The 25,088-nt window shown below is 42.0% G+C and overlaps 1 protein-coding gene and 1 long non-coding RNA gene across 17 annotated transcripts in view; one reads left to right on the top strand and one right to left on the bottom strand.

Moving 5' to 3' along the window:
- LOC144588282 (uncharacterized) overlaps positions 1-5,223 on the bottom strand; it is a 139,030-nt gene extending 133,807 nt beyond the window's left edge. The window contains exon 1 of the long non-coding RNA XR_013543777.1: positions 5,007-5,223. This is a non-coding gene — a long non-coding RNA (uncharacterized LOC144588282). The remainder of the gene's footprint in view (positions 1-5,006) is intronic.
- Positions 1-25,088, top strand: part of PCDH9 (protocadherin 9) — a 1,094,858-nt gene that overhangs the window by 145,459 nt on the left and 924,311 nt on the right. The gene's annotated exons all lie outside the window — the stretch shown is intronic.

The raw sequence follows: 25,088 nt of genomic DNA, 5'->3' as shown, positions 1-25,088 counted from the left end.
GTTGTGAGTTACAAATCATTGCTGGTCATGTGTGGTCTTTTGTAGTCCAGGTATATTTCCTCCAGTTCACAATAAATTAATTATAAGATCCAGCCTAACCTTTTGCATAGTATCAAAGGAAACAGCAACTTTTAAAATAGATATGTCATGATCCTATACATTTACCAGCATAGCTTTTCCTTTTGTGTGTGTTGCTGTTGTGATTCTTCTAATTATACAGCCACCCATCAACATGGATTTGCTCAACAGCTGGCAGATAGGAAGTAAAACACGTAACTTTCCTAAAAACTCAAAGGAACACTGAAATTTCAGGTTTGTGTTATTTTTATTAAGCTTCATTTTGGTATTTTTCAAGTACTATCACTTAGCAGCTGTGTTTAAAAAAACAGAATGCAGCAAAAATGATAACAGCCCACCTATCCATTGTTTAAAATGTTCCTTGTTGAAAATATCTGGTTGGGTAAAAAGGTTGTCACCTCATGGTGAAGAGACCATAAAGATCTTGTCAGGTGCACCTCACGGAGGAGATTATTCTACTGCCAAGAGGCAGGCTTTTTCCTTACTGGCTACTTCTCTTAATTCATTTGGCAGGAGGCTAGAAGGGTTGGAGGTTCAGGCAGTGTAGGAACAACTAGTTTCAGTGGAAATCATTTTCCTTGGAAGCTGCCAATTTCTTCCACACTGTCTCCATAAAAACTATATCCATTTGACAAATTCTTAAGCTGTGACATAAATTTGGACCTAGCAGCTCGAGATAATTGAATGAACGTTATTGTTCAGGAAAGTTGGACCAAAGCTTGGGAAAGTTACTTTTTCGAACTGCAGTTCCAAAAAAAAAAAAATCTCACGCCATAGCCAGTGAGAATGCTTGGCCCCATTCTTCTTGGAAATGCTGTCTGTCTGCTGTGCCTACGCCAGCTCTGCGATGGGATGCTTCTGTTCTTCCACCTCTGTGAAAAGAAGGGAAGGGACAAAAGCACCCTGATTTGGGGAGCCTGAATGACAGTGACAGCAATGCTTCTCAACCTGTGTACGTTTTCCTCAGATGTTTTCTATCAGCCCAACCACCTTGTTTTATTTTATTTCTAAACTGTCACCAATGGATGAGTTGACAACAAACAATACAAGTGTGAGAAGGAAATGTGAACGGAAGGGAGACAGGAGCTCCTGCAGTGATGGGAATAAGAACATTCAATCTCAAGGAGGTCTTAGGCTCAAAATTGCAATAACTTTGATTAACCTTGCAGTGTTTTCAGCACAGGGTCGTGCTATTCTGTTGACACCCTTCTTTTGAGATGTCAGTCACAATTCAATAACTTTTTGGCATGGACTTGTAAGGCCTGTCTCTTCATTGACTTTGAATGAGGCAGGTTGCTTATGAATTCAGCCTGAACTGTCACTCAGATATCCTTGTATTGTCTTGGTTGTGATTGGCAGCTCTCGAGTGGTAGAAAAGTTTCAGGGTAACTAACTGCTCCCTTTCTGGTGGTGGTTTTTCTTCCCTTTATCTTTGAATCTTTGTCTTCCTCCTCCCCACCCCTTCTGTTGTGATGGTAATCAAGTTGTGATGCCTCTTCATTTTAATATTGGAAAGAAACACCAAAGAGTCTTTTAGCAGGTGTTTGCTTAGAGCTCTACAGAGTTAACATTTCAGCTAATAAAAAGCACCACATACATCACATGACAAACATTTACTGCAGCTCCATTACTGAGATCAAGATGTGACTTCTTCTGTTTATGACCAATATAATATTGATTTAATATAAGAATGGTCTGGCCTACAAGTAATAGATCAAGCATTCAAAACAGCTTTGCTTTGTAAAACATGTTGAAGCACATGCCTCTGATTCTTTTGTGGATTTTGTAAAAAAGATCTGCAGTTCAGCTGCATAACTTACTTGAACAGTGAAAGGCTTGAAATTATTTAGCTTCTAGAAATCACAAGATATTCCCATTTCGTCCATGTTTAAGTTCTTGTCAGTTGTGAGACTGATAACAAAATTATTAGGGGATTTTTCTGAAGAAAGTTGTGTTATGTCATAAATGCTGTGCCTCAGAAGAGTCATGTTTTACATCTGTATCATACAGCAGGATGACTTCTAATTCGAGTATTCCATTTATTTTCAGGAAAATTATTGACTTTTACATAATTGAAGTTTATGATTTAATAGCTCAGAAATTATTTTTTAGTATTACTAATGTTGGTGACCAGTGTGTACCCAGTGTGATGTAGTGGATAGAATGATGACTAGGATTTAGGACACCCAAGTTCAAATCCCTCTCAGGCATGGAGCCTCAGTGGAGAATGGCACTGATAAAACCACCTCTTAAATCTCACTTTTGTTGAAAGTTCTGTTAAGGCCTCTTTCAGATTTGCTATATTTAACATATAATGTTAGTGACAAAGAAGCTAAAAATTACATAATATACAAATAGTCTGACACACAGTAGAAAAATAATGACTAAAATCCAGTAGCATAACTTGCATTTTGAAAGTCCGATGAAGACATCAAGTGCAGCAGTTTTATGTGGATTAAATGTTTCCAGCCCCCCCACCCCAAATCCCCAGATCCCTGAAATGGCCTTTTGTGGCCAATTTTAAGAGGTAAACAGAAAAATGTCCAGATGGCAACTTCCAGGTTTAAGAAAAAATGGCATTGGGGACTTTAGGGGACCCTCCACATCCCAAGAAGGGAAAACAACTTCTCCTGAAAGTATCCAGGAGCAGAAAAATCACAATTTTTGGTTTTAAAAGACTTAATTTTATTTAATGGGAGACTCTTCAGGGCACTTAGGTGCATTCTGCTCTAGGCCACACTCTACTTTTCCTACTTTTCTCATAAATATCCAGTGGATGCTCAGAAGTTGGTCACCCTTGCTGCTGCCTCAGTATGCCGATATCTGTACATGTACTGCATATCGGGCAGACTTACAGGTTTCCAGATACACTGAGCCAAATAAAGCCCAACCACCCATTATACAGGTCAGCCAGTATTTTATTCATTTTATTAGTAGCTACAGAACGAGGGGCAGCATCCCATTCAGTAAATGTCTAGACTGATAGATTTTGATGGGTCATAAGTTCTGCAGGCCCAATGTGGACTCAAAATGTTCATGTGCAGATGTGTTCTCATGTACATGGACATATATGACACGTACATACATTCACCACACTACACCCATGCCTCCACTCTCCACAATGTTTGTGTAAGTGTGTGTGAGAGAGAGACAAAGAGGGAGAACGATCCTTGTATCAGACCTGCATAAGTTATTTATTTATTTCTTTATTTTATTTGTATCCCAGTCCCATTAGTGTCACAGGACTACTCTGGGTGGGTTACAACTCGTAAAATAGAAAACAAAAATAAAAATAGAAATAATAAAACCAATAGCAATAATCCTAAAAAAAAGATGGCACTGACTAATCTCATAGCGGATGGAGGAAAAGAGGGGAGGGAAGAAGAGGAGAGGAGAGAGAAAAGGGGAGGAAAGTGGTCATCTGGGGTCAGTGTGGAAAGCCTCCCTGAAAAGTAATGTCTTTAATTTCTTCCTAAAAGTCCACAGGGAGGGGGCTAAGTGGAGTTCGTCTGGAACCTGGTTCCATAAAGTTGGAGCCACTGCAAAGAAGACCCTACCTCTTGTAGAGGATTTATGGGCCTCCTTCAGAGTGGCCACCCAGAGGAGCCTCAACTAGGATGATGTTGTGGGTTAGTCAGATGACATTAAGGAGAGATGCTCCAACAAATAACAAGGGTCCAAACTGTGGAGTGCTTTGTATGTGAGTATGAAAACCTTGAACTTGATCCAGGACACCATGGACAACCAGTGGAGGTGAGCCAGAACTGGAGTGATGTGGTCACATTTACAGGCATCAACTGCTAGTCTGGCTGCCACATTCTGGACCAACTGAAATCTCCAGATCAGTTTCAAGGGAAACCCCACACAGAGGGCATTCCAGTTGTGGTTAATGTAATTTAACTTATGCAGTCTCAAGTTGTTTCAGGTTTGCTTGATGTTCATGAAGAATAAGGAATCTGTGACTTCCATCTACGGTTGCATTACTACTTCCATCATGCCTCATAATTGGCAAGATTGGCTAAGGCTGATGGGAAGCAAAATGTGACACCACCTGAAAGGCTCAGGTGCTCTAGTCCTTTCCTCTCTTTATCATACTTTCCTTTCCTCTATGTCCTTAATTCCACATGCTGTTCTCATGTATTTATTTATTTTTAGCTCTATATTTACTGTATTTCTACACCACGCAATTCTCAAACTGTTTTGACAGTTCACGAAATGAAAGGTGATCCTTGTTTTGATAGAGGCACCAATAATCTTCATTTTCAAATATGCCAGCATTCCTATGTATCTCAGTCACTACACAGTGACCTGATAGATCTCCGTGTCACAACTCATAGATGCCCACAGGGGAATGCACATATTCTTCTTATAGTTCTGCTATTTTTAAGATGAGGTGAAAGAAGAATGAGGTCAGTATCACACCAGATCGCAGCACCTTTATCAAAATAAATCTTCTCCCTACGGTCTCTAGTTGCCATCATTTTAACACAGCTGACAGCACTTTTTAAAAACTGAGAACATTCCATCATATTCCTCTGTGTAAACAATACAATTCCTACAGTATGCTGAAGCTTGAAAAATGCTTAGGACAGGATATGCCTATTATGCCTCCATCAACATAAACACTGGAGACTTCTTCATGCTAACACAGGTGAAGTTCCACTCAGTTCAGTTGGATTTACTTTCTCATGTGCATGCAACTAACATTGGAGTTTTTAAAAATATATCTGCTTTCTTCTCTCCAATAACAATAATCAAACATTCCTTTAAAAGCATGGGAGAAGTCTCACATATGAAAACATGATTTGGTCAGATGTAGTCCTAAAAGATGAGAATAAATCGCTTTGTAGGTTTATCTGCACAATCAGGTTTAGTGCTTAATTACAGTATTTTTCGCTCCATAAGACGCACCTCTCCATAAGACGCACCAAATTTTTAGGAGAAGAAAACAGGAAAAAAAATCTGTTTTCTTCTCCTAAAAATTGGTGAGCCTTATGGAGAGGTCTGTCTTATGGAACACAACCTAGGACCCTTTGGAGGCTCACCCAGACCCCCTGAAGGCCAGAGGGGGCAAAATCACCACCTTCTGGGGCTCTTTTGAGGTTGGGAAAGCTTCAGAAGAGCCCCAGAAGGTGGCAATTTCACCCCCTCTAGCCTGGTGGGGGGCAGGGTGAGCCTCCAAAGGGTCCTAGAGTGTGTTCCAGGACCCTTTAGAGACTCACCCTGCCCCCCGGGGGTCAGAGGGGGCAAAATCGCCACCTTCTGGGCTCTTTTAAGGCTTGGGAAGCTTCAAAAGAGCTCCAGAAGGTGGCGATTTTGCCCCCCCGGACCCGTGGGAGGGTGGGGGTAGCATGGCAAGGGTCCGAGGGGGCCTTCCAGACCCTTGCCACGCTACCCCTGCACAGGGCCAGCATGGGCGAAATAGCGACCTTCCAGGACTTTTGAGAAGCTTTCCAGCCTCTCAAAAGGTCCTGGGAGCTGGCGATTTTGCCTGCGCTGGCCCCGTGGGGGGGTAGCGTGGCAAGAGTCTGAGGGGGCCTTCCAGACCCTTGCCACACTACTCCCACCCCCACCCCCACGGGGCCAGCATAGGCGAAATAGCAACCTTCCAGGACCGTTTGAGAAGCTTTCCAGCCTCTCAAAAGGTCCTGGGAGCTGGCGATTTCGCCAGGGCTGGCCCCGTGGGGGGTGGTGGGGCAGCCTGGCAAAGGTCCTGGGAGGCTCCCTTGGACCCTTGCCATGCTACCCCCACCCCACCACGGGGCCAGGGGGGGTAAAATCGCCAGCTTCTGGGAGTGTTTGGAGGCTCCCCAAACCTCCAAACACTCCCAAAACCTGGCGATTTCTCCAGGGCTGGCCCCGTGGGGAGGTGGGGGCAGCCTGGCAAGGGTCCTGGGAGGCTCCCTTGGACCCTTGCCACCCTCCCCCCACCCCTCCACAGGGCCAGGGGGGGTAAAATCGCCAGCTTCTGGGAGTGTTTGGAGGCTCCCCAAGCCTCCAAGCACGCCCAGAACCTGGCGATTTTGCCAGGGCTGGCCCCGTGGGGAGGTGGGGCAGCCTGGCAAGGGTCCTGGGAGGCTCCCTTGGACCCTTGCCACGCTACCCCCACCCCCCCCAAGGGGCCGGGGGGGGTAAAATCGCCAGCTTCTCGGAGTGTTTGGAGGCTCCCCAAGCCTCCAACCACGCCCAGAACCTGGCGATTTCGCCAGGGCTGGCCCTGTGGGGAGGTGGGGGCAGCCTGGCAAGGGTCCTGGGAGGCTCCCTTGGACCCTTGCCACGCTACCCCCACCCCCCAAGGGGCCAGGGGGGGTAAAATCGCCAGCTTCTGGGAGTGTTTGGAGGCTCCCGAAGCCTCCAACCACGCCCAGAACCTGGCGATTTCGCCAGGGCTGGCCCCGTGGGGAGGTGGGGGCGGCCTGGCAAGGGTCCTGGGAGGCTCCCTTGGACCCTTGCCACGCTGCCCCCACCCCCCCACGGGGCCAGGGGGGTTAAAATCGCCAGCTTCTGGGAGTGTTTTGAGGCTTGGGAAGCCTCAAAACACTCCCAGAAACTGGCGATTTTGCCGGTGGGAGGAGCGTCGCAAGGGTCTGAGTGAGCTTCCAGGACCCTTGCGACGTTCCCCCCCACCTGGAAGCTGGCGATTTCGCCTGCGCTGGCCCCGTGGGGGGGGAGGGGGAGCATCGCAAGGGTCCTGGAAGGCTCCCTCGGACCCTTGCGACGCTCCCCCCCACGGGGCCAGTGGGGGCGAAGTCACCACCTTCGCACCATAAGACGTACAGACTTTCTACCCCCTTTTTGGAGGGTGAAAAAGTGTGTCTTATGGTGCAAAAAATACGGTAATAAGTGTCTGAGTGTTGTGCAAAGCCCATGTTTCTGTTGTTTTTGTAGTGGCCTTTCATTATGGTATTTTTGTTGGAGTCAGTGCTGTTTTTGGTGTGTCATGTTCAGTAACCTGCATAAACACATGTGTTCAAAACAGCTCAATGTAATAGGCCTCTATCTCGTTGCCTCTCTCCCATTATTATTATTATTATTATTATTATTATTATTATTATTATTATTATTATTATTATTATTATTATTATTATTATTATTATTATTATTATTATTATTATTATTAAAACACCAGCCACAGTCAAAATTATAAAAACATTGACTGGTATATAACAGATACAAGTTTTAACTAAAAACTTAAGTATCTGTTAAATATCAGTGCAGTATGTATGCTGTTCCTAATATTGCAGTTTTCTGTAGCTCTGATGGTGTGATTTCTGAGATCTGCAAGTGCTTATAGTACTGTGTGAAATTTCTTGATATTGTTCCCAAAGCCCCAATGACTATGTGGACCACTGAAGTGTGTTTCTTCCAGAGGCAAGATGTTTTGATTGCCAGGTCTCTGTACTTTGTTTTTGTTGTTCTTTAGTCGTTACATTGTGTCCGACTCTTCGTAACCCTATGGACCAGCTCACGCCAGGCCCTCCTGTCTTCCACTGCCTCCCGAAGTTTGATCAATTCATGTTGGTTGCTTCAGTGACACCGTCCAGCTATCTCGTCCTCTGTCATCTCCTTCTCCTCTTGCCCTCACATTTTCCCAACATCAGGGTCTTTTCCAGGGAGTCTTCTCATGAGATGGCCAAAGTATTGGAGCCTCAGCTTCAGGATCTGTCCTTCCAGTGAGCACTCATGGTTGATTTCTTTCAAAATGGATAGGTTTGTTCTCTCCAGTGGACTCTCAAGAGTCTCCTCCAGCACCACAATTCAAAATATCTTGACTTCTTCCTTCTCTGATACCTTCTCTACCTGATGTTCCCATGGGTTTTTGGAGGCTGGCAACTTATATTTTTTGCATAATGACCAGTGCACTAACTTTGCCACTCAATCATGTCTAACTTTGTAATCTCTTTGGACATTCACAGATGAGATGTGACACAGTTTCAACTTTTTCTTTGCAGAGACGCCATTTGCCATTAGCACTTACTCTTTGGATCTTAGCTTTCATCACTTTGGTTTAGAGTGCTTGTTCTTTTGCAGCAAAAATCAAGCCTTCGTTTTCTTTCTTAAGGGTCCCCATTTTTAGCCATGCCCATGTTGAATTGTGATTATCCTTTCTGTCAGAATTTCTCAGGTATTGTCCATGTGTTGTTGTTTTGTTGTTTAGTCATTTAGTTGTGTCCGACTCTTTGTGACTCCATGGACCAGAGCATGCTAGGCCCTCCCATCTTCCACTGTCTGCCGGAGTTGGGTCAAATTCATGTTGGTAGTGGTTTATTTTTCCAGTTGTTTAATTTATTTTTTAATTGTTGTTTACTATATTGAGCATTTGTTTCTGTTGTTTTCAAAATATTCTCCATTTTCACTGCCTTAAGTAATTATTCTCTGCTTCTACTGATATAATCATTTTTCCTCCTCAGCTACCTGCTCTATTTGCAGTAATCCACAGCGTCCAATTTTTCGTGGTAAATAGAATCTGTCCACATTACTTTTTGGATGTAGTGTATGATGCATGGTCATTAGTGTCTGTGTTTTTCGATCCAATTCTTCTAATTTGTTTTGAGTCCAGACTCTTATTCCAGCTGGGTATCAAATTACTAGAACTGCCCATGTGTTTATGGCTTTGGTTGTATTTCCACCATTTAATTTTGATTTTCCACAGTCTTTTGATATACAGTGGTGCCTTGCATTACGATGTTAATTCATTCCAGTGAAATCGCTGTAGAACAAAAACGTCGTAAAGCGATTTTAAAAAGCCCATAGAAACGCATTAAAACCCGGTTAATGCGTTCCTATGGGCTGGAAACTCACAGTCCAACGAAGATCCTCCATAGCACGGCCATTTTCGCTGCCTGTGCAGTGAGGAATCTGTCCCAGAAAACAGCGGGCAGCCATTCTGTTTACCCAGCGGCCATTTTGAAACCGCTGATCAGCTGTTAAAAAATCATCACTTTGCGAGAATTGGTTCCCGAAGCAGGGAACCGATCACCGCAAAGCAAAATTCCCTCATAGGGAACATTGTTTTGTGATCACTTTTGCGATCGCAAAAACATCGACATCAAGCGGTTTCGTCGTTAAATGGAGCACCCATCTTGTGGGGCACCACTGTATTCTCTTTCTGTCAGTTCTTTATGACAGAATCACTAGATGGAAGTGTGCTTCTCTGACTAATGTTTCAATTTGTTTCTTTAATTTGGGAGTAAAATGTTACTGTATTTTGTAGGCCCCAGTGATACCCAAATAGAGTCTTTGAGATAGCAAGCATTACATATAAATAAATACTAGAAAAAATGCACTTCAGATCAGTTATTATTACCTTATTTACATTTTCTGTATGAATATTTCTTTTAAAAAAATTGGAAATTTAGAAATCGAATGGGCCATATAGGGCTTAATCAAGTACTGTAGTTTAAAAATATCCCTGCCTCTACTCTCCATCAAACCATTTCTGTAACACTGATGAAGTACTTTACTTTTGATTTCGTTCTGCTTCTAGAATGGATTGCATATTTTATTTCCATGAAAAAAAGATATTATACTTTAAATCCATTAAGATCAGCAATACAGACAATCTAATGAAAAGTTAATGCATACAATTTATATCTGAATATTCAAGAGTCTTTTTTTAACCTATTTTGATCATGTAAGGTGAGTATTTTAAATGGCTTAGGGATAAGAAGAATGTGCGGTGAGTGAGCGTTTTGCCATTGACTCCCCCCTCCCCGAAAATGCTATTAGACAGTAGAACAAGTATACTTTGAGATACGTGAATATTTTACTAATGGGATTTTAATTATTATAGTCTCTGTGTTGGTTGCCCATAGGGTTAATTGCTTATGCTGGTAGAAATATAGGAATGAAATTATTTGTGACTATATAATGCAGCTGTGTTCTGCATTCTTGCAAAGCCCATATTACCACTTTTACAATTCAGCCTCGCTGGTAAGACCCAGAGCACACATAATCCTGGTTTCCTTCACACAGTGATTTGCATTTCTGAACACTGGCACTCTTGCTCCTCACCTCATGTCACTGATTAGTTCTGAGGCCTCCCTTACCTTTTTATCCTTAAGTTTTAATTATCTTTTAAGTAGAGGTGTAAAGAATATTCACAAAATTCCTCACTGCCATCAATTGCTTGATTTGATGAGACACCTCATCAAGAAATTTTCAATCCCTGCAAGCTTCCTCAATTTCAATATGAGAGACAAAGTTGCTCTTTTTCCCCAGAATATTTGTAATTTGCACAAAACATTTCTGCACAAAACTAGTATCCTTTTTGTCTGAAAAGCAAAACACACACAGAGCAAGCAAGTGTAGAAGGACTGGGGGATTGTTCAGACCATGTCAGGTGCTTCAGATTCTTAAAACTCTATGAAACAATGCTGCTGCAGCTGTTATGAAAGATGCTGATCAGGATTTCTTAACTGAGGTTAGAAACAAGGAAGAAGTACCCATTGCCAATACTTTCTTGTAATTTTCAGTTTATTATGAAAGATAAAAGGTACATGTCTGAATACAAACTTCTCACATGGATGCTTAAATATCACAAATTAATGAAGGAGCAAAATGGAAGGATGGAAATGTGCCAAAGTGATATAGGGCATAAATATCTCCCAGATAAGAAACCTGCTATTTGAAGTCACCATGACCTGTCTAAATCAATACTTCCTCTTTGATCTTTGTTTGTTCGGTCTGAAGGTTAACTAGGTGTGCAGAAAATTTACTTTAGTGAATACTTGCCCAGGTTCACTCTACATCAAGGCTAGCATGCATGACTCGGGGAGGCTTAAACCTTCCCTCAAATGTATCCCAAATTCTGGCCGGTTGAAATAGCATACAGTGTGGTAGCTGGGCCATGTGATGAACTGTGCTCCTGCCACATATACTGTGTGTCCAATTTAGCATGATGCTAAATTTTGCTGTATTGTTGTTATAGGACTCCCCCAGAATGGGTTGGCCCATTCACTGGGCTCTACACTGTGCTGCAGTTCTCCTCTGGGGCAGTGTATCAATCCTGGCAGGAGCCCAGCTGGCCCTTTCCTGCCCCACTGTGCAACTGACCACTAACTGGCTGAGTGGGGAAACTCCCTGTCCTGCCTCCACACTGAAGTAGTCAGCTGCGCAGGGGGGGCACTGGGGAAGGGCTGGCTGGGCTCCTGCTGGGATTGACACACCACCACCAGAGCCTGGTGAGTAGGCCAGCTGGTTCTGGGGGAGGGAACTGGGGCCCTGCGGCACCTGTGGTGCCACAGTTCATATTCATATCCCTGGGATACAAATATGAAGTGCTCAACTCTAGTGGCAAATCTTAACCACTCCTTACATATTTCATTTAACTGGAAAGCCCTGTTAAGGTCACTGTAAATCAGAAGGAGTGAGAATTGTCAAGAAAATTGAACCCTTTCTTCTTTGGTCTGGAATTCCCAGTGCAAGCAAGCCAGATTTAAGCAGGTGATGAGATAATTATAAATTATAAAAAGGAATACAAAAGAAAAACAAAACTATTGAAACACTTTTAAGACTAACACATTTATTTCACTGTGAGCAGAAACAGAAGTTTTTAGAGAGGCAGGCGTGTTAGTCTGTTTCGGAAACAACAATAACACAAGCAAAAAAGTATAGGTGCAGCAGCACCTTTAATATTTGCAGACTTGTTTCAGTTCATGGATACAGTCTACTCATTCACATACTTGGGCAGCTGTCCATGGAAATGATTTTAGAAAGTTCATTAAGACCAAATTACATAAAGCTGGCTTCTACTAGTGTAAATATAGATGTTCAAATGTGTTTTAATTTGTGCATTTTAATGTAAAGATAGTTTAATTAGTGACAAGGTTTATAGTATTTTATTATAATTTTTGTATTTATTATGTAATGTTTTTAGTATATGCTTCAATTGTATGTTATGAACCTCCCAGAAAGGAGCAACACTAATAGGAAGGTACAGTGGACCCTCGACTTACAGACGGCTCCACTTACAGACTTTTTGAGTTACAGACTTCTCCGGCCGAAAAATTTAGGTTCGACTTGCAGCCAGAGAATCGACCTACAGACCGAAAAAAACACCCCAAAATGGAACAAAAATGGCCGGTTACGGATTAATCAGTTTTCAATGCATTGTAGGTCAATGGAGCCTCGAACTACAGACTTTTTGACCTGCAGCCACCATTCCAATATGGATTAATTCCATAAGTTGAGGGTCCACTGTATAGAAGTGGAAATAAATAAATAAATTTCACATATAGCTCAGTCTCTGTTTGTATGATCCTCCCAACTCCTTCTCTCTTCGTTAATTTATTTTTGATTCATACATCCCACGGTTTGTATTGGTTCTTTTTACTCACCCTGTCACAACTTTATTGGATCATATTTCTTGTCAGAAGCTTATTGTAGACACTTGGGACATTAAGCTGGATCCATTTTGGGTGGCAGTTGGTACCTCTGTGCCATTCCCACTTATTTCAGAGATGCTCTTACAGGATCTTGGAGGTGAGGGCTTTCTGGAACATGCTCAACCTGGGAGCCATGGGACTAGCTTAACTCCTAAGTGGCAGGAGAACCACACAGTGGCTGGTACCACAGCTTTGTTTTAGTTACTCCAAAAATGTTCCAACTGGCATGCTGAGGGTGGTTTTCCTCAGATGGCAGGTGGATCAGCCAAAGCCTGGCTCCTTTGCCCTACGCTGTGCCAAGTCTCTTCAGCTGCAACCACTAAAGTGGTGCCCCTATTTTGCTCCAATGAAAGTATTTGTGCTTCTTTTTCCATACATTAACCTCCCTTTTACCATTAAGGCAGCAAAGTCTTATCAAACACAATTACTGTTTATAAACCAGTGGTTTTGCCTTATCACAACTGTAGTCATTGCTTCCAAATCAGATTTCTATCATTTTGAGGCTATGAGAAATTAGGAAGTGTGATTTGTTTTGGAGCACATATCTTCAGACCACATTCCATGGAAGTTTGCTTTCAGGCTGTTAAAATGATCTTTCTGTGTGCTGTGACTTTGCAGAAGAAACTTTAAATGTGTGCTCATTGATGCTTATTAAATTCAGAAGTCATTCCCAAAGAAGAGAAAAAAAGAAGAAATCAGACATGAGATTCCCCCCTCCTTCCTCCACCTCACTTTCACTTGGAGATGCAGCGTGATTTCACAATTAAGTTGGCAGAGAACCTGGAGGCGTAAAAGGGAAGCCTACAGCAAGGACAATGGGGGCTTTTCTTTGGCAGTGCGAAAAGATGCAAGGAAACAAAATTAAGCTCCTTCTTTCATCACTGAATGGCTTAATTCAACAAGGCTTGTTCACCGGTATTTCACTCCTGCGCCTGTGATTGGCATAGAAAGGAATACAGAAAAATGAGCTCTTCTTTGGAAAGACAACTCGGTTATCTATAACTTGTCAAATTTCCCACCAATTAGTGTCAGTATAATCAGGCTTCCACAAATTTCATCGAGTCACTTCACTCTTCCAATGAGTTTTGTTCTCAGAATGCATCCTATTCTGATATGCCCTTGTGAGTGTGTAATGTAAAGGAAGCCAGATCGTGTGTGGCACAGGAGCAACATTTTGGTCAAGCTTGTGTGTTAAGCTAAAATTTTGCTGAGAGGCAACATTAATAAAGGGTTGGCATAACACGTTTGCTAGAGTGGATTTGATGCTTTGATTGCATTTCCTTGGTGCATTTGTTGTTGCTCTAGGGAAAGTATGGATATTGGGTTCAACAGACCATGGGATGTTGAATTAACCTCTTTTCCTCGATTATAAATATAGTGGTTTTCACTACTGGCTTGTCACGTTTTTTTCCTTCCTAGATTAGGTGGAGAGTGGGAATGGAAGAAACATCACAACAACTCATTTCCATATATCCTTCATGATTGCACCAATTTTGAAATATCTAAAATAGACAAACTTTATTTAATATTCATCTCTTTAGGCTGTTCTCTCTTCAATGAGGAAGATTCACAGAAGTGAGATTACAAAACAATATGGGTGCTGATTTGTTTCATGGTCTTTTGAGGACCAGAAGGATGAGAGGGATTGTGTGTACCTTTTAAAACAATCAGCCCGTCCTTTTATTCCCCAACACTTGTTTTGCAAAGAGTAATTTGCACAAATATAGACAGATTGGTGAGGAAAAAAGCCGGGGAAGGGACTACCACAGGAGTTTGAAAATTTCTTGTTCAGGTGTCTCATGTAATTGAGAGGGCCCAAATCATCCAAAAAGGAGAATATAACAATTACAATTAACAGCCTGTACACCATTGCCCCCAGTGAGGCTGCCTTCTGCGTGGACATGTTGTAGGAACACCCTGTTTGACCCATTCTGTTATGCATCTGAAATTGGGAGAGTTACATTGGCAAGAGGCTGAAGTTATTAAAAGCTATACCATTCAGTTTTCAAGGGATAATTATGGTAACAGCTAATCTTATATCCAAGCAAGGAACTATTGGTTCCAGCTTATTAAATACTGTTTTGAGATCCTATGTCAAGTAAGTATGTGCCACTATTGGGATTTGCAATTATAGGTTTTCCCCCTTACTGTCTTCGAGTTATGTTTGAATTGTGAGGACTAACTACAGAAGGCAAAATCTGCCCTCTATGGAAGGGGACAATATGTGTTGAAAGGCATTGGCTGTAAATCACAGCTATGAGTGACATAGCTCATAGGAAGTCAGCAAATCCTCACAAATTCAGCTGTTGAGTCAAAAAGGATGCTTAAAGCAGGGAATACCTTTTCCAATAGACCTCTGGAGAGGGCCTCCTCAGATCCTGGAACCTTGTGCCATCAGGACTCCAGGATATGAGAATGGTCTTTTAAGTAATTTGACCCAGAATTGTTTAAGGGTTTGCCAGTAACAAGGTTTTGGGAGACAATCATCAGCTGGTGAGGTTCTCATAATAATGGTTTAATGTGTGTCAGATGCTGTGCTATTTCCTGGTTTAATGATCACCTAGAAGATGTACCCCTGTGCTTTCAAAAAAGGGCAACAGGAAAGAGTCCCCAAGTCCCAGATTTGAGAACCATTCACCCACATAGGTTTTTTTCTCTCCAGGATCCATATTTAGTTTATTAGTCTCCTCCACCCCACCACTTTGCTGATACATTTAAATTCAGTACCTACATGAGCTATGTTTGATCAGCATGATAGGGACATTCTTCCCTGGGTCGGCCAAGTATGATCCCCAAAGGCTTAAACAGTACCTCCATATCACAATCAGTTATTATTGATCTTCCAGATATTTTGGAATTTAACTCACAAAAGCTCCAGCTAATATGACTAATGGTCAGGGATTCTAAAAGTCCCAAACATCTGGAGGACCAGAGATTGAGACCTTACAGGGTTTCAGGGTGTGCAGGAGCATGCAAGAAGAATAGTCTGAATTCACACACAAGGTTTCCAACAGTCTATAGCAGTAAAGTGTTGAGTACAGTAAATTATCATTGTTTAGTCGTTTAGTTGTGTCTCACTCTTCGTGACCCCATGGACCAGAGCACGCCAGGCCCTCCTGTCTTCCACTGCTTCCCCGAGTTGGGTCAAATTCATGTTGTTCGCTTCGCAGACACTGTCCAGCCATCTCATCCTCTGTCGTCCCCTTCTCCTCTTGCCATCACACTTTCCTAACATCAAGGTCTTTTCCAAGGAGTCTTCTCTTCTCATGAGATGGCCAAAGTACTGGAGCCTCAGCTTCAGGATCTGTCCTTCCAGTGAGCACTCAGGGTTGATTTCGTTTAGAATTGATAGGTTTGTTCTCCTTGCAGTCCAGGGGACTCTCAAGAGCCTCCTCCAGCACCACAATTCAAAGGCATCAATTCTTCGGCGGCCTGCTTTCTTTATGGTCCAGCTCTCACTTCCATACATCACGACAGGAAAAAAATATAGCTTTGACTATTTGGACTTTTGTTGGCAAGGTGATGTCTTTGCTTTTTAAGATGGTGTCAAGGTTTGTCATCGCTTTCCTCCCAAGAAGCAGGCGTCTTTTAATTTCGTGGCTGCTGTCTCCATCTGCAGTGATCATGGAGCCCAAGAAAGTAAAATCTGTCACTGCCTCCATATCTTCCCCTTCTGTTTGCCAGGAGGTGATGGGACCAGTGGCCATGATCTTCATTTTTTGAGTACAGATCTGAGTACAATAAATACTGTCTGCTATTTCAACACCTCCTACAGCCTCACCTTACAGCTTTTAAGCAGAAGTTTCCAGGCCCCCACCAAAAGTCCAGCTGCCATTTGTTAGAGATTTTTAGAGGACTTTTAGAAGATGCAGGGCTTCCTTCTTCTGGTGGAGCTGGACTCTCAGCTGTCTCTTCTGAGGGCCTGAGCTCATCTTAGACTTAGGCATCAGCATATCCTGTTGGGCTCTAGTTGCTGAGAGTTCAGGATCCCCTTTAAGAAGGCTTCTCTTGAAAGATTAACAAAGTTGCGCTCCCCTTTCTTCTTCTACCCATGCTAAAAATGTGTTGTAAATATAATGTCTTGTGTCATAACACAATTCTTTCTTGGGTGCATGGAATACGTACAACAGACAATGCAATCAGACAAGGAGTTAAGATACTCACTATCTGAGCTGCAGGATGTATATATTTAAATCCACTTGTCTGAGCAATTAGGTTGTCATTTCTGCAATAGGATAATAACCTTTATTGGTGGGTGCTGAATTTCTGATGGCCTATCAAGGAAGAGTATCTGTGTTCATAAGTGGAATATTGATTGATTGATAAAGATAAGCTGATTGGGTATCAGCAGTTCAAACGATTTGGCTTTCTCTGGACAAATGGAAGGCTCTAAGCTTGTCACCATATGCAACAAAAAGTAATTACTGAGTCTGAAAAGCAAAGCAAGGCAATTAGAATGCTTGCTGCTTTTTAAGAACAACTTTCTGTATCATAAAATGTTGCAGTTCAAGTTTCATGCTGACTGTTGTGGGAATATTGGGATCTGAAAGATCTATTATTTTGAATTTATTGTGGTGACAAATGCAATGGAAAACTGTTCATAGACTTGCTGCATACTCAATTGCTTCTTTTAACAGAATCATTTTTCAGCTATCTGACTAGAAGGAACACAGCCTGGTTCTATATTGATGTAAATCGCTTGCAAAATAGAATACATTCATTTGCCAGCCTTGCACATGCAGGAGGCCTGACTGTCACTATATTTAATGTCATGGGCATTAATTTGATGGGCTTTGGCACATAAGAGAAGTGGCTTGGGTGACAAATGTGTTTTTTGTTATGCTAGCACCATTTATAATGCTAAATGTAATGATGGTGTGGCATGCAGGGAGTGCTGGAAGAGAAGTTAGTCTTTATTCTGTGAATCTCGCCTCCTGGTCTTTCTTCCTGCTCCCTCAAGACATTTTTTGCTAGCAGGGCCAGGCTTAAGAAAAAGAAGATTATGGGTGTTTTTGCAGATAGCTTAGGGCTCAGTTATACTATGAAAATGAACTGGGAGATGGATCAGGTTTTTGAAGTTGGTTTGAACTCACATGATAGTCATATGGTTTGGGGGTTCGTGTCTGTTTCCTCTTGGAAAAGCTTCTAATCCATTTTCAAACTGTATCTTAGATCGGTTGAGGGGGCTACAAGGGCTTCCAGATTCATTGCATTAGAGCAGGGGTGTCCAACCTTTCACCTTCCCTGGGCCACATTAGAAGATGAAAATTTGGTTTGGGCCACACATAAATTTGGTTTGGGCCGCATGGGGGGCAGCCCTAGCTGTCCTCCACAGCTCTGCTCCAAGCGCGCTTACTGGCAGCTGCAATTTTAGACAGCAGAGATTGCCATCTTCAACTCTGGTGGCTTTATGGGGCTGGGAGGGGGATCCACCTATTGACGGGGATGGCACAATGCAGTCACACAGCCCCCTCTCCCCTCCCCTCCCACTCCTTCCTTCCCTCTCCCCCCCTACCATTGTGACGTGCCCCAGCTGCAAGCGCCAGCAGTGTAACTTGAAACTTGGAATTTCTTTTAAAATAAAAAATTGCACTGGGCCGCATTGTGAGCCACCCTGGGCCGCATGCGGCCCTCGGGCCGCAGGTTGGACAAGCCTGCATTAGAGGGAAAACTAACCCCCACCCCCACCCAATCTTTCTCTCTCTGCTGGCTCTATTTTCGGATCAGACCCAAGAGTTTTCCCGCAGCCTGAAACCTCCAAGATTTGACAACCCCCACAGACATTATCAGAGGCATTCACATATGCCAAAATAATTCAAAATAATCAATTCACAAGCGGTTGAAAAGAAACAACCATGCCACAGCTGAGTAAAATACCTTGCTTTCCAACAACAAAAAAACAACAACAACAACACTTCCTAGGCAAAAAAAAATTTGCACTTCGCTGTGCACTGTGTAGTTAGAATTTTTAAAATCAATTTGAAATTGATTCAAAATAGGTTTTTTCCACAGGTAATGAGCCCTTAGTTTGGTTAATGGCCCCTTGGCCCTGTCTTTAAGCAAAGTAAGGCAGATGTCTTGATAGACATGGAGAGAAGTGCTACAAATTTCCCCTCTCTTCTTATTTGAAAATAACTTGATAGTATTTGAGTTCTGTGGCCATTCACTTGAGATAGATGGGTGGGGGGGATGCCATCTGTGACTCTACTTCATACAGCACAGTGTCTTGGAATTGCGCTAACTAAGGGGAACAGATGTACACTGAACACTAGATTTTTCTCTCTCAAGCTTTTTCCAGGCTTTTCAGATTTTTAATTTCTTTCTCAGCATCAGTCTGGGAAGTGCTGAAATCTGTGAAAACAGAACAAAGGGTTGGGAGGAGCTTTAATTCCCCATCGCATTATACTGTAAGTCACCAGACACAACCAGGTTCTGAATCCATCTGCATGCAAGAGCCAAACTGCAGAAATCCTATCAGTGATAACCTAAATACTGTCACTTTGCTCATTGTTATGGTTTAATGAGATCCACACCAACTTTCATGGTGAGGTGATTTTCATGAACAGTTGTGGGGAAATTGAGGCTTGAGGAAAAAAACATTCTAAATTGTAAATTTTAATTTCGAAAACAAAAGAAAATAACATCTTTTTTTTAGTATGCAGCTTATTGAATCTACATATGCTCCACAGCAGAGCATTTTATATTTCTTTTATCTTCTTTATTTTCTGAGAAACATAGGATAAGAGTCCATTGTTCATGGACGGTGCCACTGTGCATTGCACTCATCCTTAAACTTCTTCCCCCACTGACTCTGTTGCTCCTCTGGCACCCTAAATGTCACCCCAATGGCAGTGCTAGATTAGGTCTATCACTGTCAGTCCTGGAAAATACTCATCCACCTCTCTCACTGCCTCTCCCAGTCCAAACTGTAATATCTAAAATAATATGATTAGGCTTGGGGAAGGTTTGAAGGAGTTTGCCAAAAAGGGGCATGTGTTTTCAAAAAGGCTGAGGAACACTGTTTTAGAGAACATGTTGCTTTCCCTGTTAACAGTTTGATCCTCCTTTCCATTACACCAGAGAACTTTGACACCATCAGTTCATGTGTCACTGCCTTTGCAAATCTGTATAATATGCTAGCATGGCAGAAACGTGACTATGGCAATATAATTGCTTTCTGATTCGAATATTGTAAATTCATTTGGGCAGGGTCAATCTTTGTGTATTAAAAAGCCTCAACAACTCTAGAAGCATCATGCAAAGCAATTATAAAGTGGTTGTTCTGGGTTTTTTGGGCTCTTTGGCCGTGTTCTGAAGGTTGTTCATCCTCACATTTCGCCAGTCTCTGTGGCCGGCATCTTCAGGCCTCTGAAGATGCCAGCCACAGAGACTGGCGAAACGTCAGGAAGAACAACCTTCAGAACACGGCCAAAGAGCCCAAAAAACCCACAACAACCATTAGATCCTGGCCGTGAAAGCCTTCACGAATACAATTATAAAGTATAAGATGAAGCAACAATAATACTGTATTTGATCTAGACTATTCAGATCTCAACTATTTCTACAAGGAGTTTCCAGAAATTTAAGGAAACGTCTGCTGAGGAAAACAGTAGTCCTTCTCACAGGAGGGGGACAGTCCAGCTCTGTTTTCATGAGTGGTCACAAATCACAGCCTACACTGCTGCCATGGCTGCCAGCACCACCGTAATCTTACTACATACTGCTACTGTAGCATCTGAATCTATAGATGACATGAAGGATTGCTGAGCTTGCAGCCCCAAGAACAGGTCAACCTTCCCCGTAATTCCTTAATGATTTTGTTTATCAGAATCATTTGATATCATTTTGATGATTTGCTCAGTGTTACTATTTTTGCTGTTGTTTTGACATATACTGCCTCATAGTGCTAAATCTCTCCAGGTAGTTTACAACATAATTATGCAAACAATACTTTGCTCTGAAGTAAAATAAAATGTAGGGCCTGCTCACAAAATAAGAGAGAAAATACATGGGAAGCAAGGAGAAGGAAATAAGGTAGAAGAGGGGAGATGTCAGAAAAAACTAGCATCCAAAAGGAGAAGAAGAAAGAAAGAAAGAAAGAAAGAAAGAAAGAAAGAAAGAAAGAAAGAAAGAAAGAAAGAAAGAAAGAAAGAAAGAAAGAAAGAAAAAGAAAGCAGCTTCCAAAGCTACCAGCAGCACAGGTAGGATAGTGGGTGGCAAAGGAACATAGATGAGAGGAAGAAATGCTGGTCTTGGCAAGAAGATTAATCCCAGATGCGCAAAGAGAAGGACAGAGTATCTGTGGAGTGGGGTAGGAGACGCATACAAGACAAGAGAGACAGGAAAAAAAGAGTGGAGACATTTCAAAGTAAGCAAAAAGAGTTTGAACTGAATGCAGAAAAGGAAAAGGAGCCAGGAAGGGGAGAAGGTATCAGAGTGCCACCCATGGAATGCTAAATGGCATTCTGAGTCTGAAGAACAGAGGTGAAGCCTGTGAAAAGCAAGGCACAGCTACCAGTCAAAGAAAGGAAGCAACGCGTCTTCTGTGAATTTATGGAAGAAGGCCCTGTTTTTGTTCTATAAGAATGTGCCTGATATTCATTGTTATTAGCCATTTCTGTTTCTATAAACTTTACTCACCTGTACAAAATATGCACAAAATACTTCAAATTTGTTGAGAACAACCAAAAATCTTACAGCTATGGAAAAATTGTAGGCATGAATGCTTAAAAATATATGAAAACTAGACTTACATTGCAGAAAAATAAGTCAGATTTCACTCCTAAATACTAGAAATACAAAAAATTAATTAAATTCTGAAAATACATGAGCATATAGCCTTAAAAAGGCACCATGAAAAAGCAGATATACAATTGTAAAATACATAATTAAAAAGTTTTAAAAAACAACGTTATAGCTTTAAACGTACTACTGTACACACATGAAAAATATTCTAGGTGCCCATCTAGACAAGCCAGTTTGAATCTTTGGAGGAACATTCATGTTATCCTCATCTCTTCTGAGGTGCTGCTGCAAGCTGTTGACTCTACATGTTGCTGTACATTGAAGTCTGGTGCTCAGCATCAGTGTTGAAGGTACCAGGTGTTGGTGGTGTCACCAACCTTCTTGTGAGTCTTTTCCTTTCCTCTGTTTATATTTATCTCAATTGTTTACATTTCCCATCAACAGTAAACAATTAAAGTTTGCTTTTTCAGTAAGTTATTAATCAGTAAGTTATTGAACTCTCATAACTTACAGGGCTGGCAAGTTGCTGCTACAGCAGATGACTAAATGGGTCCTTGCACTTGTGAGAATAGTGAGTTGCTTGAACAGCATTTTAGCAGGTAGCCAAAATGCTATAGGGCATAAAGTGTTGGTGGGCTAAGTTGGTCAGGTACCAATTTACTCTATCCATACTTTAGGACTCTAGGAGGGTTGTTTCTCTTCAATTGTTTTTCTATTGCCATTTGTTTACATGTTCATCTGTCAGCAATATAAACAATTCTTCTTCAAGGCAATGTTATTGTACATTGCCTGTAGTTGCAGATTTGGCTGGAGAGCTAGTTTATTGGTTCACAGTGACTTTTAATAAACTGCTGTTCAAACCTCATTGTTAAAGCACAACATATGTTTTCAGGATTGCATTTTTTCTATTGTTGTTTAGTCATTAAGTCATGTCTGACTCTTCGTAATCCCATGGACCAGAACATGGCAGGCCCTCCTGTCTTCCACTGCCTCCCGAAATTTGATAAAAATTCATGTTGGTTGCTTCAGTGACACTGTCCAACCATCTCATCCTCTGTCATCACCTTCTCCTCTTGCCTTCACACTTTCCCAAGATCAGGGTCTTTTCCAGGGAGTCTTCTCTTCTCATGAGATGGCCAAAGTATTGGAGCCTCAGCTTCAGGATCTGTCCTTCCAGTGAGCACTCAGGGTTGATTTCCTTCAAAATGGATAGATTTGTTCCCTTTGCAGTCCAGGGGACTCTCAAGAGTCCCCTCCAGCACCATAATTCAAAAGCATCAATTCTTCAGTGGCCAGCCTTTTTTATGGTCCAGCCCTCACTTCCATACATCATTACAGGAAAAACCATAGCTTTGACTATTCTGACTTTTGTTGGCAAGGTGATGTCTCTGCTTTTTAAGATGCTGTCTAGGTTTGTCATCGCTTTCCTCCCAAGAAGCAGGTGTCTTTTAATTTCGTGGCTGCTGTCATCATCTGCAGTGATCGTGGAGCCCAAGAAAGTGAAAACTGTCACCGACTCTGTATCTTACCCTTCTATTTGCCAGGAGTTGATGGGACCAGTGGCCATGATCTTAGTTGTTTTGATGTTGAGCTTCAGACCATTTTTGTGCTCTCCTTTTTCTTCCTCATTAAGAGGTTCTTTAAGTCCTACTCACTTTCTGCCATCAGGGTGGTATTATCTGCATATCTGAGGTTGTTGATACTTCTTCTGGCAATCTTAATTCTGATTTGGGATTCATACAGTCCTGCCTTTTGCATGATATATTCTGCATATAAGTTAAATAAGCAGGGAGACAATAAGCCTTGTCGTACTCCTTTCCCAATTTTGGACCAATCAGTTGTTCCATATCCAGTTCTAACTGTTGCTTCCTGTCTCACATATAGGTTCCTCAGGAGACAGATAAGGTGGTCAGGCACTCCCATTTCTTTAAGGACTTGCCATATCTTGCTTAGGTCCACACAGTTAAAAGTTTTTGCATAGCCAATGAAGCAGAAGCAGATGTTTTTCTGGAACTCTCTGGCTTTCTTCATAATCCATCATATGTTATCAATTTGGTCTCCAATTCCTCTGTCCCTTTGAAATCCAGATTTTACTTCTGGGAGTTCTCGGTCCACATACTGCTGAAGCCTACCTTGGAGGATTTTGAGCATAACCTTGCTAGCGTGTGAAATGAGTGCAATTGTACGGTAGTTGGAGCATTCTTTGGCACTGCCATTCTTTGGGAATGGGATGTAGACTGATCTTTTCCAGTCCTCTGGCCACTGTTGAGTTTTCCAAACTTGCTGGCATATTGAATGTAGCACCTTAACAACGTCATCTTTTAAGATTTTAAATAGTTTGACTGGAATGCCATTACCTCCACTGGCCTTTTTCTTAGCCAAGCTTTCTAAGGCCCACTTGACTTCACTCTCCAGGATGTCTGGCTCATGGCCAGCAACCACACTATCTGGGTTGCCCGGGATATCCAAATCTTTCTGGTATAATTACTCTGGGTATTCTTGCCACCTCTTCTTGATGTCTTGTGCTTCTGTTAGGTCCCTATCATTTTTCTACCATCCTTGCACAAAATGTTCCTTTAATATCTCCAGTTTTCTTGAACAGATCTCTGGTTTTTCCCTTTCTGTTATTTTCCTCCATTTCTTTGCACTGTTCATTTAAGAAAGCCCTCTTCTTTCTCCTTGCAATTCTTTGGAAGTCTGCATTCCACTCTCTGTAACTTTCACTATCTCCCTTGTATTTTGTTTCCCTTCTCTTCTCTGTTATTTGTAAGGCCTCGTTGGACAGCCACTTTGCTTTCTTGCATTTCCTTTTCTTTGGGATGGTTTTTGTTGCTGCCTCCTGTACAATGTTACAGGCCTCTATCCATAGTTCTTCAGGCACTCTGTCCACCAAATCTAGTTCCTTTAATCTGTTCTTCACTTCCACTGTGTATTCATAAGGGATTTGGTTTAGTAGCCCAGTGGTTTTTCCTACTTTCTTCAGTTTAAGGTTGAATTTTGCTATAAGAAGCTGATGATCAGAACTGCAGTCAGCTCCAGGTCTTGTTTTTGCTGACTGTGTAAAGCTTCTCCATCTTTGGCTGCAGAGAATATAATCAATCTTATTTCGGTATTGCCCATCTGGTGATGTCCATCTGTAGAGTCGCCTTTTGTGTTGTTGGAAAAGAGTGTTTGTGATGACCAGCTTGTTCTCTTGACAAAACTCTATTAGCCTTTGCCCTGCTTTGTTTTGAACTCCATGACCAAACTATCCTGTTGTTCCTTTTATCTCTTGACTCCCTACTTTAGCATTCCAAACCCCTACAATGACAAGAACATCTTTCTTTGGTGTCAGTTCTAGAAAATGTTGTAAGTCTTCATGGAATTGGTCAATTTCAGCCTCTTCATCATTGGTGGTTGGTGCATAAACGTGGATGACTGTGATGTTGAAAGATCTGCCTTGGATTCGTATTGAAATCATTCTATCATTTTTGAGATTGTATCCCAATACAGTTTTCCCCACTGTTTTGTTGACTATGAGGGCTACTCCATTTCTTCTATGGAATTCTTGCCCACAATAGTAGATATGTTAATCGTCTGAATTGAATTCACCCATTAACATCCATTTTAGTTCACTGATGCCCAGGATATCAATGTTTATTCTTGACATCTCCTGTTTGACCACCTCCAGCTTCCCAAGGTTCATAGATCGTACATTCCAGGCTCCTATGCAGCATTTTTCTTTGCAGCATCAGGCTTTCCTTTCACTTCCACAACATCCACAGCTGAGCGTCCTTTTGGCTTTGGCGCAACCACTTCATTAGCTCTGGAGCTACCTGTACTTGTCCTCCACTCTTCCTCAGTAGCATGTTGGATGCCTTCTGGCCTGAGGGGCTCATC

This window comes from Pogona vitticeps, chromosome 3 (genome assembly GCF_051106095.1).
Source record: "Pogona vitticeps strain Pit_001003342236 chromosome 3, PviZW2.1, whole genome shotgun sequence".
NCBI classification, from domain to species: Eukaryota; Metazoa; Chordata; class Lepidosauria; order Squamata; family Agamidae; genus Pogona; species Pogona vitticeps.
This window is presented reverse-complemented; position numbering and strand designations above follow the sequence as displayed.